Genomic DNA, 17,646 nt, shown 5'->3' with positions numbered 1-17,646 from the left:
TGTATCAACAGGCGATCTGCTCCCTCCTGCCGGAACTCCCTGCACTGCCCTAGGGTGAAGCAGCCAAGGGAAAGACTCGCCGAGCTTGCACCGTGCTGTTCAGAATCAGAACCTCCCAAACTGTGAGCTCTGGAATCCTCCTTTCTTCTTCTTAAGTAGCTTGTGGCAGCTATGCATCCTAGTAACAAGGTGACCAACACACACGTGGAAATGCGGATTTCTGGCCTTGGGAAGTTGGAACAGCTGTCAGTGCTGATTTTGCTTTCTCTCTGGGTGGGTTGTATGGTGGCATCCAGCTACGGTGGAACATCAAGGGGGCTGCTCTCTCCCGTTACCCCCACTCTTGGTCACTCCCCTAGTTACTGTCTTACCTTGAGCCTCTGTTTATCACCACCACCCCCTTCAAATTCCTGTGCCTGATTACTTTCCATAGAAATACTGATCTAAGTACAGCTGAAAGGGAATTTGCAAACGCAATTAAAGTTCCAGATCAGCTGACTGTAAGAGGCAGAGGTTACCCAGGTGGGTCAGAGCTGATTGCACAAGTATGAAAAGGGCTTGGTGCGGCCTGGCTGCTTGGAAGATGGAGGGGGACGAGTTAGAAGGAAGGCGAGAGGCCTCTGGGGGCAGGGGCATCAGTCCTACAACTGCAAGGCAGTGGCTTCTGCCAACAACCTGAATGATCGTGGAAGTAGATCCTTCCTTTTCCTTCAGTGAGGAGCCCAGCCCATCGGAGTCTTGCTCTTGGCCTGGTGATACATAGCCAATCCCAACGGAACTGCACGACAATGATTAGGTGTTGTTTGAAGCCACTAAATTTATTTTAATTTGTTGCACAGTGATAGAAAAATGGGTACAGGAGTTTTTGGAATCAGAAACATGTGAATTAGCTTCTAGAATCTGCACTGACTCTCTGTATGACTTAGGGAAATTTCCTCCCACCTCTTTCCTTACCAACAAGAAAGATAAGTAAATGCCTATCCCATAGAGCAGTTGTGAGGATCAGCTGGGATGACACAGTGCAGCAGACTTAGCCTAGCACATCATGAAGTGCTCAGCAAACAAATTAGCTCCCAATAAGCATTTCAATTTGCTGCATATCTTTAGTAAAAGCAGAAATTTTGAAAAAAATACTTTAATAGAAAATCATTGAAGTGAAGCAAATATTAAACTTCTTGCATGTTGTCATAGAGACTAAACTTGTTGACTGAAATACCTCATTCCTTCTTGCTTGTGCCGGGGCTTTTATCTAACAGAGACCCCAGGGCCCTGCATTGCCAGCCTATTCTACGAGGAGAAATCTGCACTTCCTGATGGGCAGCAAACTTGAATTCTTGTTCCAAGTCCTGAAAATAGGCAAAGCATCTTGGGAATATCCTTTCCTGTTTTCGGGGTCTCATTTTCTCATTGTTCAATGAGTACGGGCTCTGTAAGGTCTCCACGAGTTCCCTCATGCTCCTATTTTGAAAAGTTCTAAGATAGGAACATTGTTTACAGGATCAGAGAATCAACTTTGTGTCTGCATGCAAAATCTTGTGGATTGGGAGGTTCAAGGGCACAGAGGTGGGGCCAGAATTCCCTCCAGGGCCACCCGTGGGTGGGTAGTTTGCTGCTTTTTTGCTCCTACTTCTTAAAGAGCCTAGGTGATCCAGAGGGATTCAAACAGACAAGACAGAAAAACTCATCTATCAAAAAGACTATTCTAAAATTTGCCAAACATTCATTAAGCTAGCTTCCATTAATCTGTACAGGGTGAAAATTGCTTCCAGAATTAGAAGAGAATTAAGATAAGATTATTGTTAATTTCCATTTCTTGTTACTTGGTCTATTCCTGCATCCATTAAGAAATCCATGTTTGCAGTGATCAGACCTCAGCAAGCCTCACCAGGTATTATTTCAACCAAAGCGCAGTGATGAAACATGCCAATTCCAGCACTGGGGAAAAGCTTGGTGGAGGCAAAACCTGGCATTTGGGGCCATTTGTGCTACTTTCCAGTTCTGCAGGATTGCTGGTGCTGATTTTATTCAGCGGAGTTCTCTGGAGCACTGTTTGAAGGGGCATGTGCTCCCTGGATGGGGAGACAAGTTGGTCTGCTCTGTGGGACAAACAGCGGGTGGGGGAAGGGTCATCAGCTACTCAGCTTCTGCTGTCTCTGACCTGCCTGCTGGGAGCTGATTAGTCAAGAACCAGTGGAGAAGATAGGAAACAGGATTTGTTTTTAACTATTGGCTGTGTGCCTTTGGGAAAGTTAACTTGACCTCTCTGGGCCTCCAGTGTAAAAAATGCAGGAAGCAAAAGCGTACTCTCCTTAAAATTTTTTCCACATTATTGAAGAGTAAAGAAAATTACCTGTATTATTTTTTTCTAAATGTAAATGAATGCCATTTGTCAGGGTTGACAAGAAATCCAGTATCAGTTGTTACTGGAGTAGGGGAGAGGTATCCAGCAGTCTCGCTGAACTAACCCAGTCGGGAAAATATGGCAGAGGGCCTCTGTGCTTCCCCGCACTGTGGTGCAGCTGCTCTGCTTGTGTGGCACCACCCCCTCTGTGCCCGGCCTGGCTCCCAGTACCGCAGGACACAAGGCCAGGAACCAGGCAGCCAGGCTGTATCCCACCCCACCTCCCGTCATGAGCTTTCATTCAGAGTCCGTCGTCCATGGCATCTGCCATCTGCCATGGGCTGACCCTTCAAAGCTCAGGGCGTCTCACCTCTCTGCTCTGGTCATACTTGCTCCTTCTCTGACCCTTGGAGTCTGCCCGCCTTGGGTCAATACAGCTCCATAGTGCATTGATCCCTGACGGGGCCCAGAATAGAAGTAGACATCATGGCCAAAGGCAACACTCACTCATTCTCCTGGAACGCAGCAGGAACTGGCAAGGACTATGGTGAACCAGTGGACGCACGTCCACCTGAAAGAGATGGTCACTGTTCATCTCTAAGTGAGTCACGTCTCCTGGAAGAACATCCCAGACCAAAATTCCTCAACTTCAAAATGTTGGTATAATCAGAGAAAGCATCATGGAGAGAAAGCCTCACACTTCTGGAGACAAGCAGTAGATGGTCATGTTAGTTTGCTAAGGTTGCCGTAACAAAGCACATCGAATGGGTAGCTTCAATGACAGAAATGTGTCATCTGATAATTCTGGAGGTCGGAGGTCCAAGCTCAAGGTGTTGCTGAGTTTGGTTCCTCCTGAGAGCTGAGCTGAAAGGATCCATTCCAGGCCTCTCTCTGTATGTCGTCAATGGCCCTAGTGATGTTCTTGTGACATTCTTCCTGGTTCTTCCCCTCGTCTACCCCTGTGCCTGCCAGGGTCCAAGTTTCTCCATCATATGAGAAGGCCAGTTGCACTGGATTAGGGTTCATCCCAATGACCTCATCTTAACTTTGCTGATCGTATCTGGATGGACTCTATTTCTAAATAAGGTCACATTCTGAAGAAGCAGTGGTTAGGACATGAGCGTGAGAATTTGGGGAGGGCACGATTCAACCTATAATGGTAATCTCAACCCAGACCTTTGAACACAGCTCACTTCTCCCCTTTATAATGCAACACCCAATCATCAGAATCATTTTTTTAAAGATTTATTTATTTATTTGAAAGGCAGACTTACAGAGAGGCAGAGGCAAAGAGGTGGAGGGGAGGGAGGTCTTCCATCTGCTAGTTCACTCCCCAAATGGCAACAACAGCCGGAGTTGGGCCGATCCAAAGCCAGGAGCCAGGAGCTTCCTCCAGGTCTCCCATGCGGGTGAAGGGACCCAAGGACTTCAGCCATCTTCCACTGCTTTCCCAGGCCATAGCAGAGAGCTGGATCGAAAGTGGAGCAGCCAGGACTTGAACCGGAGCTCATATGGGATGCTGGCACTGCAGGTGAAGGCTTTACCCGCTACGCCACAATGCCAGTCCCACCAGTATTCTATACACAAAGGATTCATTATGGAGGTTTGGAGGGTGGGGAGTAGATCAGGAGAAAGGTAAAGCACCATTCTCTTGAGATGAGATGCCACCATTCATTCTTCAGCCAAGCCATCTGCTCACTATGGCTTCTAGCACATAAGAAATTCTCAGTGTCTGTTGTGTTAGGATGAGCTGAAGTTTATCAGAACTGCAGAGGAGAAAAGGGGAGGGAAATAGAGACATTTCAAGGTGTCTGGCGAGGGATGGAGAAGCCCATCTTGATAGGAGGACAAGAATCCAGCCCATTTGTGGTCTATTATGCATCAAGCATTTCCCTGCTGCAGAGGTAAAACACACTGAGTTCTAAACTGGACAGTGTTTGGGACTAAGGATGTTGACAGAATAGATTCATCAACATTGACCCAAACTCAACATGAATGATGTGTGCTATAAACCTGTCTGATGAAATATGTTGCCAGAGCAGGTTGAGCACGTGAATATCACATGGATTTCCTTGAACTGGAACCCCAAAGTTGTAGCATCCTGATGGGCTAGGCCTGAGGCCCATGCCAGGAGCAGGAGCAACTGGGCTAGGTCCTGGCTCCTTAAATGCATGGAGTGGGTAAGGGTCTTCCCTCAAAGTTAGAAACACTGGGCAGGTCAGTATGCAGCCCCTGTAGTGTACAAGTGTTGCTGTATTTCTTCAAGGTTATTCCTTAAATCTTCTAAAGATGGCCCAGCCAATGCTTATTTCAGCTTTCTAAATAAAGTGGACCATGAACATTAGCATGTTGGCTAGCTTCAAGGAGACTGAAAAGATAATCGCTCGCCCTTAGGAGCTTGTCTATGTTTTGCATAAGACAATGGCCCGGGGGGGCTGGCACTGTAGCGTGGATTAGGTCTCCACCTGCAGCACTGGCATCCCATATAGGCACCAGTTCAAGTCCTGGCTGCTTTGCTTCTGATCCAACTCCCTGCTAATACATCTGGGAAAGCAGTGGAAGATGGCCCAACTCCTTGGGCCCCAGCACCCATGTGGGAGACCAGGAAGAAGCTGCTGGTTCCTGGCCTCAGCCTGGCCCAGTCCCTGCCTTTGTGTCCATTTGCAGAGTGAACCAGCACATGGAAGACTGCTCTCTCTGTCTCACCTTATCTCTTCTTTTATTTCTGCCTTTAAAATAAATAGCCGGCGCCGTGGCTCAATAGGCTAATCCTCCGCCTTGCAGTGCCGGCACACCGGGTTCTGTCCCGGTTGCCCCTCTTCCAGGCCAGCTCTCTGCTGTGGCCCGGGAGTGCAGTGGAGGATGGCCCAAGTGCTTGGGCCCTGCACCCCATGGGAGACCAGGATAAGTACCTGGCTCCTGCCATCGGATCAGCGCGGTACGCGGGCTGCAGCGCGGTGGCCATTGGAGTGTGAACCAATGGCAAAGGAAGATCTTTCTCTCTGTCTCTCTCTCTCTCACTGTCCACTCTGCCTGTCAAAAATAAAATAAATAAATAAAGATATCCCTGTGTGCACAGACACACATGTGTGCCCAGGCACAACTCTACCTAAGGCTTTTGAGGTCTCTGTAATTACATCCAGACACTGCAACACGCCTTTGTGGTTCTGCCTAAGAGGGTTTAAAGTATAACCAAGTATAGATGGGTTCTGAGATTGAATCCTGATACATAGTTTCTAAAACCGGGACTTAGGGTATTTCTGAGCCGTGGTCAGAAATGAGTAAGTCATTGAATAAGGCTAAGAGAATTCTGATACGCCTTGGGTGTTTTCAACAGCAAAGTGTGGGTGTAGAGCGACTACTAGGAGCCAATTTTCAAGGGAGCTAAAGGTGCCTCCTGAATGGGAAAAAAGCCAAAAGCTAAAATTGCATTTCAGCTGGGCAAATATGAAAGGGCTTAAAAAATTTATAGAAAAATGACATTAAAAGATGTTTCTTTTGGTGCAGTTTTTTTTAAGTCCATGCATGCCTATTTCCTTTCATAATAGGTACTTTATTATGAAAAACCTATGCATGGGTTTCAATTTATTTTTCAATTACATCTTCCATGAACCTTTTGCGGTACCCTCATACATGTCTAGGCAGACTTAGGAGAAGTGCACAGCAGAGCTGAGGGTTGTCTCAGATAGGGTTCTTGCTGATAGACAGAGACCCTCGGCACCGGCATCTGGAGCCAGCGACCAAGACTTAGTTCTCTGCATGGAGAGAGAAGACTTTGGTGAAGGTGGGTTCATCCTTTTGACTTATCTCCTGTTCCACCTCTCCTGGGTGAAATATGAATGTTACAGAGAGCAACACAGTTAAGTAACATGGATAAAACAGCAGGTGCTCCAATGAGACTGCCAGCACCAATCTGACAGAAGAAAATCCTAAGAGCGAGCCATTGCCTGCTGTGTGAGTAAACTGCACAGTGCTTTCTGGAGACTTTGCCATGGAGCCCCTTGGAAGAGGGGTGTGCCCAGGAGGCCATGCTGGAGCCAGGGCAGCCACGGGCATGTCAGGCAGGGAGGGGACTAGAGCACCCATGGGGCCCTGAGAGCTGTAAGGGAATTCAGGGGCTCACGGCAGGGCCCTCCACGTGCAGTGATGGCCACCAGGGAGGAAGTCTCCCCCCAAGAGCAAAGCTTCCTTGTGCAGAGCCGTTGGGGTCCATTCTGAGGCCTTCAGACTAATTTTCTCTCTCCCAAGTCTTAAAGGTATCTTCAATTATAATATTAGTGTGCTAAAAGACTCTTAGGTTCAAAAGGTCAAAGACTTTTCCCCTCAATCCTAGAGTACAAGGTAGCAGCAGGCAGATTTTGAGCCAGCTAATGTGTAAATAACTGCTTTCAGTACACAAACATGCACACACGCACACCTACACACACACACACTCACCATGGCTGAATAGGTGTACACCAAAGATGAATTATAGTTGCCTCTGGTGGGTGAGGTTATGAATCATTTTTCTTTTCATTCCTTTTTTGTTTGTTTTCTTGTTTGGGGAGGGGTTATCTCCATTTTCTAAATTTGCTGCAATTAATTTATTTTTCCTTTATATAAAAGCAAGCCCCCTGTGTCCAGCCTTTAGCTGTATAGTAGACCCTAACTCATATGCGGAACCCTTGGTAATGCTTCTCCTCCTACACACTTTCTGGTCAAATAATAAGGATCTTTGAGTCTCTGAGCTGAGGCAGTGCCCCCACCTCTGCAGGTACCAATTTAGCCTTCGCCAAATGTTGGCTGTCTGTTGAAATGTACCCAGCCTGGAGCTTTAAATTAGTCATGTAATGCTTCTGGCTGTTTTATTCAATTAAATTTAATAACTTCTGATTGACTGTCCAATTGCTATGCTGGGCCATGGCCTTTTGTATGCACAAAGGTGCATTTAATGGCCCAGTAGGAGAACCTGAAATAAAGTGCAGCCTACCATTCCCATTTAATCCACCTCGGTGCTCCCAGTTCTCTTCCTCCCCACACCATCCATGTCATCCCTGACTTCATCCACATCTCAGTCCTTATGCTGTGCTTATTATCTGTCCTTGTGGCTAGGGAGGGCACCCAGAGTCTTCCGTCTCCATTGGTATAGGGAACTTGAATTCCATGGGGTGTGGGGAATTATCTAGGGGAGCAGAGATGGACTATTAGAAATGGCACTATTCGACATGAAACAGAAAGGTAGTGATGCTTTCCCGGTATTTCACAGTCATGTGGGCACACATCAGAGGGCTATGTGTCCCTTGTGGCATTCAAGGATCTTGAAAGCAAAGGGTTGTTTTGATCCAGGAGAACATGGACTGATGCCCTCATTGCCTTGGTTTTCGCTTTTAGCAACTTAAATTTGTGGATTTGAGACAACATTTTCCAGCTTAAACTAAACCATCCTTTTAGGGTGAGCATTTGGCCTAGGCCTTAAAACACTGGTTTGGATACGCATGTCCTATATCAGGGTGTCCCAGCACCAGCTCTTGACTCCAGCTTCCTGCTAGTGCAGATACCGGGGGCAGCTTAAGTGGTTGGGTACATTCCACCCATGTGAGAGACATTGTTGAGTCTCAGGATCCCAGTTTTGGGCCCCCTAGTCATTGAGGGTTTTTCAGAAGTGAACCCACAGATGACAGCTCTCTTGGCCTATCTGTGTCTCTCTGCCTCTCAAATAAATACAAGTAAGTAAGTAGGTAATTTAAGGCATCCCTCATAGAATGGAATACTGGCTTAGCAAGATTCCTTCTGTAGAGAATCCCTGGATTAAAGATGTTGTAGAATATTTAAACATAAACAAGAACTCATCCCTGAGTTTCTTCTCCTGATCATAGTCCTATGATGACTTGATCTCATTCATAAAGTTACTACATAGGTATTTAGAGTTCACTGACATTAATGGTGAATTTTGGATATTTTGATAATGTTTTTCTTAAGTTCAGAAACACCAGTGTTTGGGAGGTGGGAGAAAGAAGGAGACAAGAGGATTAATAAAATTTTGTATTAAAAGGAAATACTTGAATTATTTCTTTCTTGAAATATTCCTGAAAGTTAGAAGTTACATTAAGATTTCAAAGCAAAAAAAGATAAAGCTTTACCAAAGTGTTGTATCTTCCAAAAATAGTAATTGACAAAGTTTCCATTGAAAATATAATTCTTTCTCTAGTTCAAAAACTTTCTAAACAAGTAGGAAATCAGTCGACAGTACTGAAATTGAAATGGGAACCCGTCGTCTATTGGGATCTCAGATACAGATACATTAAGATGAACCATAAATACTTTTTAAAAAACAAAAATGTAATTTTACCATTATTTGAAAAATTAAAGTTCTTGTAGGAAAACAAGCTTACTATGTCCTCAAGACAATAAAACAATGGAGAGATTAATGGAAGAGGTAGGAGTCAAAGGAAAACATTTCAAGTTAGTTTATAACTTTGTCCTTAACGTTTTCAATTAGATTCAAGAAACTTTTTTTCAGAAACTGGAATACATATGTGATAATATTTGTAACATTTTAGAGTTGCATCCTAAAAAATATTTTCCATTTTCAGTGTTCATAGTAGATTGACTTAGATCATATTTAATGTTTGGCTTATTTTTGAATAATGTTTTGTTTTATCTGTAAATTTGTTTGAACAATGTTTTTATTTAACATTTTATAAATTTACTCATTGTTTTATAAATATTTATATATTTGTATTTTGGTGAATATTTGGCTTTGCTAACTTTATTATGCACTCTGAACATATGGATTAAGAAAATGCCTAAATTAATAGTCACATTTTTGTAATATGCACAATGAGAACCAAATGCTCTATTATGTTGATTTCTCATAACTTTCCCCATTTCATAGTGCTGGATAGACACAAGGAAAAGCACGTGACAGCTGTCAGTTTCCACAGCGTCTCAGAGCACACTCAGGGCCGTCATTACCGAAAGGGGAAAGTGACAAAATATTCGCTGGCTCAAGTTCAGGAGATGTTTCAGCTCCATGTGTCTGAATGGCCGTCCCTGAATATCTGGCTTGTGAGGTCATCTGGCTACAGGCCCCCCTCTGTCACAGGGTGCATGTAATAAAACTCTCAGAGATCAGATAGAGCCTGTTCAGACAAGTCGCTCTGTGTTGGCTTTAATAAAGCAACAGGGAGAGCCTGTATTCCCAAAGAATGGAGGATTATTAAGACATTCTCGGCTTTGGGAATAGCCATTTACAGATGGATGGGGCTGATGGCTGCCACCAGGTACAAATAATTTAAAGCCTCAAGTGCCCAGAACTTGCCACACAATCAAGTCCCACCCTACACTTACCCACAGTGATGCTTGTGACTTCAAAGGCACAGTAAGTCAGTGAACAGAAAGTGGGCCCTGCAGGTGCATTGGTGGTCCTGGCCAGTGTTAAATTCCACCCCCCTGCTCATGAGCGCTGGGACAGACTTCGGAATGGTGGTCTTCATTTGTTAATTCTAAAGTTAGGCCTCTATGTGTTGTTTCAGAAATAACGCTTCCATCGTTCTGTGGAGACTTTGCTCAAACAGGACTCATACTTAGACCACATGTAAATTTGCATACTGATTGCTTGAGTGTTGACAGAGAATTTGGCATAATGCCTTGCAAAGCCAATGGATCACAGAAAAGTTGCTTTTCATCCTCAGCGTGGGTAGAATGTAGACATGAGACGGAACGTGCCTTCGAAGAACCCTTTTCTAAAGCACTGCTGGGGAGAAACAGAGTTGAAGGAAAATCCAACACGTGACTGGAATACATTAGGTAGCTTATTCGACCTCATAATCAAAAGCAGTTGTCACTTGATTGACAAAGACCAAGAAGGAAGTTACTTTGTTCCACCCCTTGAGTGCTTTGAAGTCACAATCACCTATACCTGCAGGTAAATCTTCAACAAAGACTGCAAGTTTGAAGATATTTTAATTATGAATTAATTTTTTGTTTTAAATTCATGTCATTTGAGAATGGAGAATGGGAACCAAGGAGATGAATGGAAAACATGAACTTAATATAAAGTAAGTTAATGAAGCGCACGGTGAATTTGATTCATAAATATTTCATAATCCCAATGCTAGTGGCTTCTTAAAATTGTGACTTATGATTCCAATGGAGGTAAAATATACATTCATGCAGAGTGAGCTAAATTTACCGTGGGTAAATTTCATCTATATTTCTCAGAGTTAGTGATATAAAATTCTTGCCCTCCTGTAACTTCCCATCTAGACAATAGAAGTAAACATGAGTAACTATTACCACCCCCCCCCCCAAGAAAAAACACATGACACTTCACTGGCCAGTATATTTTTATTGCCTTGAATTCATCTTGTCTTTTCATCTTATATTTCTGATGCTTTGATATCTTGGAGTCCCGCTAACTGGAGGGACTCGATCTCCCAGGGCTTTGGTAATCCTAAGGATAACAAAGAACTAACCTCTGAGTGTGCCTTTCTTATGCCTCCCAAGCATTCCAGGTCTCATAACCCCAAATGCCTTCTTTATTGAGCTCTTATATGCTAGGCCATTATTCCTCAGTTGTCTGTTAGCCTGTTTTCAAACCTTCTGTATAGGTACTGATATTTTGACTTCATGTTCCTGAGATAGGTAGGTTAAGAAACTGAACTATAACTGCAAACTTAGTTCTCCATTTAGTTGTGCCAATTTTTACTCTATGAACTTTGAGGTGTTATTACTCTATTGTTGTATTTCTTGCTTGATCCTTTCACTGTTATAAAATATTTGTCAATCTCTGGGACTCTTATATTTCTTAAAGTTTAAGTATATTGCAGTGGTTTGAATGGCCCCACCAAAACTCACATTGCAATTTAAACTTCACTGTAAGGTATTAAAAGGTGGCACCAGGCATGATTTTTTTTTTTTTTTTTTTGACAGAGTGGATAGTGAGAGAGAGACACAGAGAGAAAGGTCTTCCTTTTGCCATTGGTTCACCCTCCAATGGCCGCCACGGCTGGCACGCTGCAGCTGGCGCACCGCACTGATCCGAAGGCAGGAGCCAGGTGCTTCTGGTTTCCCATGGGGTGCAGGGCCCAAGCACTTGGGCCATCCTCCACTGCCTTCCTGGGCCACAGCAGAGAGCTGGCCTGGAAGAGGGGCAACCGGGACAGAATCCAGCGCCCCGACCTGGACTAGAACCCAGTGTGCCGGCGCCGCTAGGTGGAGGATTAGCCTATTAAGCTGCGGCACCGGCCAACCAGGCATGATTTTTAAAAGGTGATTAGGACATGAGGATCTGCCCTCAGTGATGGATTAATTCATTTGGTGGGTTAATGAGTTATGGAGGAGAAAGAATCCACCAGCCTCGTCTACCTTGACACGCTCCTGGTCTGCAGGTCATCCTGCTCGTGTCTGGAACTGTGTTAGTTCTGCTGTTCGCTGGCTGCAGATGGAGATGTCCTTTCAAATTCCCTTTGAAGCTTCAAAGCATACCTCTTTACAGCCAGAAGCAGTATTACGAGCTCATAAAACAACTAGGAGATGCACGCGTGGCAGATTCTATCTCAGGGCCTCTGTACGTGGCTCCCTTTGCTGCTGGAGAGAGCTGTTCAAACATAGATAAAGACCTCTTGCTCTTCGTGGCCTTGACCATCTTAGCACTGTGCTTCTGTGGTGGTTATCAGTTCCTGAAATTGATTCAGTATCAGGCTGTTCCTTAATGTCTGTGAAACTATGCAGGTTACCTCGCCTTCTGCACTTGGGCCTCTTTATCAAAAAGTGGGATAATAGGAATTCGTATCTCCTCAGCTTTCTGTAAAGATTTGCGCGATCATCTCCATAAAGCACTTGGCATGTGATAGGTTCTGTGATCAGTAGTTGTTGTCATTGCCTTTACAACTCGGCAGGAAAAATTAAGAGTTTTATAAATGTCACCCCCTAGGCAATTCGGAGATAATGAAATGTTCTGTAAGTGCTGATGGGACTGAGGTACCTGGAAACTGCAGTACTTTGTTAGCATGGACAAGTTTTCAAGTCATGTTTGAGAAAGGAAATTTTAAACAGAATCAAATTACATATTTATTTTTTATTCCATAGCAGTTACTTTTTCCAAAAAGGATTTGAAGTAACCAAAATAGAACTATGTATAATGCAACAAAATGTAAAATTAGACATGGAAAAGAAATTTAAAAATAAAGGGAAAGAAATCAGTGTATATAGTTCATAACCTCGTGCAAAATTTGGAATGGAGTCCCAAACATCTGATATCAGATACACTTCATCTGTGCGTGAGCCCAGAGAATGGAGGCCAGACTGAACATCTGAAGCAGAAAGGAAGAGATCAGAACTTTCCATAATTTGTGTCTATTGCCAACTGTTATGAAAGTATCCATGGTTTAAGAGGAAGTCTTCTATAGAGAAATAATTACATGCTTTACATTCTTCTTTGAAGATGGCCAGATGACACCTTCCAGCCTCCCAAGGACATGAACGATTCCTCCATCTTGAGGAGCCTGGAGGATCCCAAGGCACTACATAACCCAAGTTTGTTGAGTATTAGGCATTTGCTGGGTTTCCTAACACCTCCATTTTTTTTTTTTTTTAACGCTCAGTGCTTATTGGATTCCTGCCACATGAATCCCGTGTTTCCAGAATAGGAAAGCTGTCTTTCCTGCATCTCTCAATGCTCATCGGACCCAGACTTCACCAGTTTGGAGGGTTTGTGTCAAAAGCAACAATGGTAAGGAAGCAGAAGCTCTGCAGAGTCTGTTTTATTTTGGGCCAGGTTTTGCCTTAGTGTAAAGAATCTGGTCCTGCCCCGGAGGTAGCGTTGGTGCTGCTGGGAGAAGCAGGTGTACTCCGTCCATACACAGCGCGAAAGTGGAAGTGGCAGAGACTCCAGCATATGGAGCTCAAAGGCTGTGGTAATTTTCTTCCAACACTGTTGCTGCTTCAGTCTGTGCTGCTACACCGAAAGCCTGTGACGAGGTAATTTATAAAGAGCTGAAATTGATTTCTCATTGTTCTGGAGGCTGAGAAGCGGGAGATCAGCTCAATGTCTGGAGAAGACCCGTTCCGCACAGAAGGTGCCGGGCTGGTGTCTTAACAAGGCGGAAGAGCAAAAGACAGCAAGCCCTTTTATAAGGGCCCCAATCTGCCCTCACAGCTTAATCTCTCTTGGAAGGTTTCACCTCTTAATACTAGCAAACCGACTATTCGGTTTCAACAGATGAATTTGGAGAGGCCGTATTCAGACCACGGCACTTGGAGACTTGTTTCTAGATTTTTGTCTCAAGTCTGGTACTCCAGCCGTTTCACTGATTCTGTGGGTTGTCCAGTAAATACCCTTTAAAAAGCATCCCTTCTTGCAGAGTCACCTCTGGTTGGTGGAAACCAAAAACTTAAACCCAGGCATTTTCCTCCATCTGCCTCATGCTATACTCATATAAGTGTGTTTTTCTAAATTCATGGTTTGATCCACCATTTTGTTAGCAGAAATGACTTGTAGAGAATACGAGTATGGAAAGGAGTTCTTTGCTTCTTTTTTTTTATATAAAAATTTATTTAGGTAATTATTTGAAAGGAAGAATGAGAGAGAGAGAGAGGAGAGAGAGAAAGATGGAAGGAGGGAGGGAGGGAGAGAGAGACAGAGGGAGGGAAGGAGGGAGAGAGAGAGATATGGACGGGGAAGACAAACAGAGAGAGAGATCTTCAATGTTCTGGTGCACTCACCAAATGCTGGCAACAAACAGGTCTGGTCCAGGCTGAAGCCAGGAGCCAACAAGTGCATCCCAGTCTCCCACGTGGGTGGCTCATATTCCCCCACTTTCCCAGGCACATTCGCAGGGAGCTGAATGGGAAGCAGAGACCCTGGATCTCAAACTGGCGCTCCACTATGGGATGCCAGTGTCACAAGAAGTGGCTTAACCCGTGGTGCCACAGTGCCAGTCCTAACTCTCTCTTTACCTCTGTATAATTCGAATTTATTTTAAAGAGAATGAATTGCCTCGCTAGTTTAAAAATGAGCAAAATTAAAGTTGTGACCAGGAAGACTTTGTCTTTAGACATTATATATAAACATATATGGCCAGACAATATATAAAATGGAACTCTGACCCATAATCTGTAGCAACCAAACCAGGAGGCTAAACAGCAACCTCTACTGACATCAACCTAGAGTGACCAGACCTTGATCATTAACTGCAAATTTCCTTCATTTTTGCTCCCCATGTCTCACTTAGGGCCAAGGGAAGAAAGGCAAACATACTTCCACAACAAATCACATAGGAGTCTGTCTAGCTGGGCTGCCTATAACTGCACCTGTGCTGCAGACGCCCCTCATGGCCTTCCCAGCACCTTCTTTTTTTTTTTGCTCTACAGTTTTCCCACTTTCCTGCCTGCATTTGAGGCTCTACCAGACACAAGTGATGCTGACTGACTCCTTTGATGCGGCCGGCTCTGAACAGAGAGACTTGGAACGCTCTGATTTAGGTGGGCTTCGTTTATTTCCACACCGCCAGGGAATGTTGCTGTAGGTAGTGTACTGATGAGCGCTGTGATGCCTGTGCGTTGCAGAGCCCCCGCTCTGTTTCTACCACTATTGCAGGGGAGCCCCACTCTTCCACAGAGTCCTGTCTGCCCTAAACTTGTGAGTGAAAAGTGGTGGATTCTGTGCACATTCAGGGAGAAGCATTCGGCCCTTTTGTGTGTTCCTCTTCCTATACTATTTTCACAGTACAGGATTCTAAAATGAAAAAATATTATGCTTTAAGGTCATAGAGGTTAAGTGTAATATAAAGCAGCCTAATACAAAGACAGTCACAACAAATCCTATTGCATTAAAGAATAGATTTAGTAGAGCTTCGCAATGCATGTGGTAACATTTTAATTTTCAAAATTCATTCTCCTTTAAAAAGGAGATTTTATAATATCTGTTTTCAAAATAGTTTAGAATATTTTTCTCTCCAAATGTATTTATGTTCCCATAAGGTATCACATGAAACATTTACAGTTAATTTTCTGGAGTTGCATTTGAGTTGTTCTGCAGTTGTCTGGAAATTGCTTGATATAATGTGAAGAACTTAGAAACTGGAAATCATCCCGTTGTTCTTAGCCTAAAGAGTCAGAGATAACATTTCTAGGTAGACCTTCTACCTAAGCAAAATTAGTTCTTCAAATTTCTGCAACCTACATACCCTTTTCATTCCTTTCTTTCTCTGTTTTTCTAAATAGTTACCAAAAAGGTGTTGAATTTATGGTAAGATTATGGACAAGATTATCATTCAAAGCCAAAAAATCCAGTATTCCTTCAGTGGCCTTTTTTGCCCTTAATTTTTTTCTTTATTTTTTTTTTCTTGCTTAAAATGTCATCTCATTCCTGGGTTTCATTCATTCTAAAGCACATTTTTCCCCCCATTTTAACATATGTCAGATATATACGATTTGTAATTAATGGAAAGTCCTGGTTTATTTGTGTGTGTGTGTTTTTTTTTTTTATTTTCTGGCAATACACAAAATAATGGTTTATGTGACAAGTGGTACATCGTAAGTCCAATATATGGCCATAGATTTTTTTGAGCATTATTTTCTGAGTGAACTGTCTGATACAGGTACAGTGGTGAGATGCCAGGTGAACTAGGACAGGCGGCTCCTGACTGAGCACATGGGCTTGTAACGTACTGCACTAAGCTCTCGGGTTCATCTTGGTGGGGAGAGCAGCGAGGTCACGGGGTCAGCATCTCTTTCTTTCAGTTCTTTTTTCCTTAAGCAGATGGTCCCTGTGAATAAGCTCTCCTCAGAAGAGTGATGTGTTACAAAACCAAATAAAACCAAATTTTGGAAATCAGTAACCAGGGGAGTTTGATTCTACCTACAGCACAGTCAAAATAAAGGCTCCTATTCAAGGTCCTGTTGCAAGAGAGGTTGTGAACTCCAGCCTTTACAGGTACGTGCAACAGGCTGTTTTACTGATGTGCTAATTTGTGTTTTGTTGTCTGCAGTTTTGCCTCCCCTGTCCTATTCCTAGCATGTAACAGGGCTTATGTTCTCTTTGCCAACAGAAGGTTGCAAGTCTGTTTTACATTTTTATTAATTAAATTTATTCTTTGAAAAGGGGCAGAAAGAGAGCAACAGGCAGAGATCTTCCATGCACTGGTTCACTCTCCAAGTGTCTGCAGCAACCGAAGCTGAGCCCTGGGGCCCGAAGCTAGGAGCCCAGAACTTAATCTGGGTTCCCACACGTGGGGCAGGGACCCACCCTCAAACCATCATCTGTTAACTCCAAGGGTTAGCGTTGCAGGAAGCTGGAATGAAGAGCCGAGAGAGTCCTCTTATGAAGAGACAGGGCTGTCTGTCCTCCACCATCACCCCCAAGATAAAGATGTTGTCCAGGTCTGATCTGAGCAATTTTGCTTCCCTCCATGGAGGTGGCCTCAAAGATGACTTGAGTCCAGGTGCACATGACGGTGGGCTGTAGGCAGAGGACTCCTATTCTCTGTCATGACCTGCGCTCTCAGCATTCCAAGAAGACCTGTAGCCACCAAGCCTGCAGTCATTCAATGCTGAGCAACAGCTCTATCTTATGAAAAACAGCGATTGTAGAACGAGCCGGGAATGTTTCATTGACATCCATGGTGGGCAGATGCCTGGAGAGTCTCTGGTGTCTTGACATGTACAGAATTCCAAGAGCCCTGTGGAATCTTGTACAAGAGAAGACGGGAACTAGATCCTCAGGATGGCTGTGCTTGAGTTTCACAGCCCCCTCGCAGGTACAAATAAGAGACAGTTGAAAGTCAACTTGAGAAAAAATATTTATTTCATAGAATTTGTAGTACCAATACACATCGTGATACAAACTTTATCCTATTGAACATAACATCTGAAAGGACAGTGTTTTCCTGTCTGACCATTGAGGACTTGGAGACTGAAAGGGAAGAGATTAGCCCTATTCTTCAGGGGGAGTATATCTAGCAATGCAGAAGCATGAGTCCTACAAGGAATAACAAGGGAGCATGTTTTCTGGCAAAATGACTTAATTTCCCACTTCACAATAACTTCCATGTCTAGTCATTTCTCAAAGGTATCCTTTCTCTTTAAGACTGTTGTCATTCAGGAAAAGTCTGCATTTGAGGAGATTTTCTCAATTATGCCCAAAATATCGGGATAAAAAGTAAACAAAAAAATTAAAGGAAGCATTTAGCTATATCTAGAAGATAGAGGGTCCTGTAGACATAATCAACATAGGAGAATGATGTAGGGACTAATTTAAATTGTAGCATTGTATCTTGCTTTGTCTTTGTTTTGTTTATAGTTTCAGAAGAACTCTATCATGG

General features: G+C 43.7%; 1 long non-coding RNA gene across 1 annotated transcript in view; it reads left to right on the top strand.

Annotated features, from left to right (window-relative positions):
* Positions 1 to 8,993: 8,993 nt before the first annotated feature.
* The window catches only part of LOC108176570 (uncharacterized), a 31,432-nt gene continuing 22,779 nt past the window's right edge, over positions 8,994 to 17,646 (top strand). Inside the window, exons 1-2 of the long non-coding RNA XR_007918497.2 lie at positions 8,994 to 13,055; positions 14,696 to 16,259. This is a non-coding gene — a long non-coding RNA (uncharacterized lncRNA). The remainder of the gene's footprint in view (positions 13,056 to 14,695; positions 16,260 to 17,646) is intronic.

The sequence above is a fragment of the Oryctolagus cuniculus genome, chromosome 6, assembly GCF_964237555.1.
Source record: "Oryctolagus cuniculus chromosome 6, mOryCun1.1, whole genome shotgun sequence".
NCBI classification, from domain to species: domain Eukaryota; kingdom Metazoa; phylum Chordata; class Mammalia; order Lagomorpha; family Leporidae; genus Oryctolagus; species Oryctolagus cuniculus.
The sequence above is the reverse complement of the archived record's forward strand: the minus strand, read 5'-3'. Positions and strand labels throughout refer to the sequence as shown.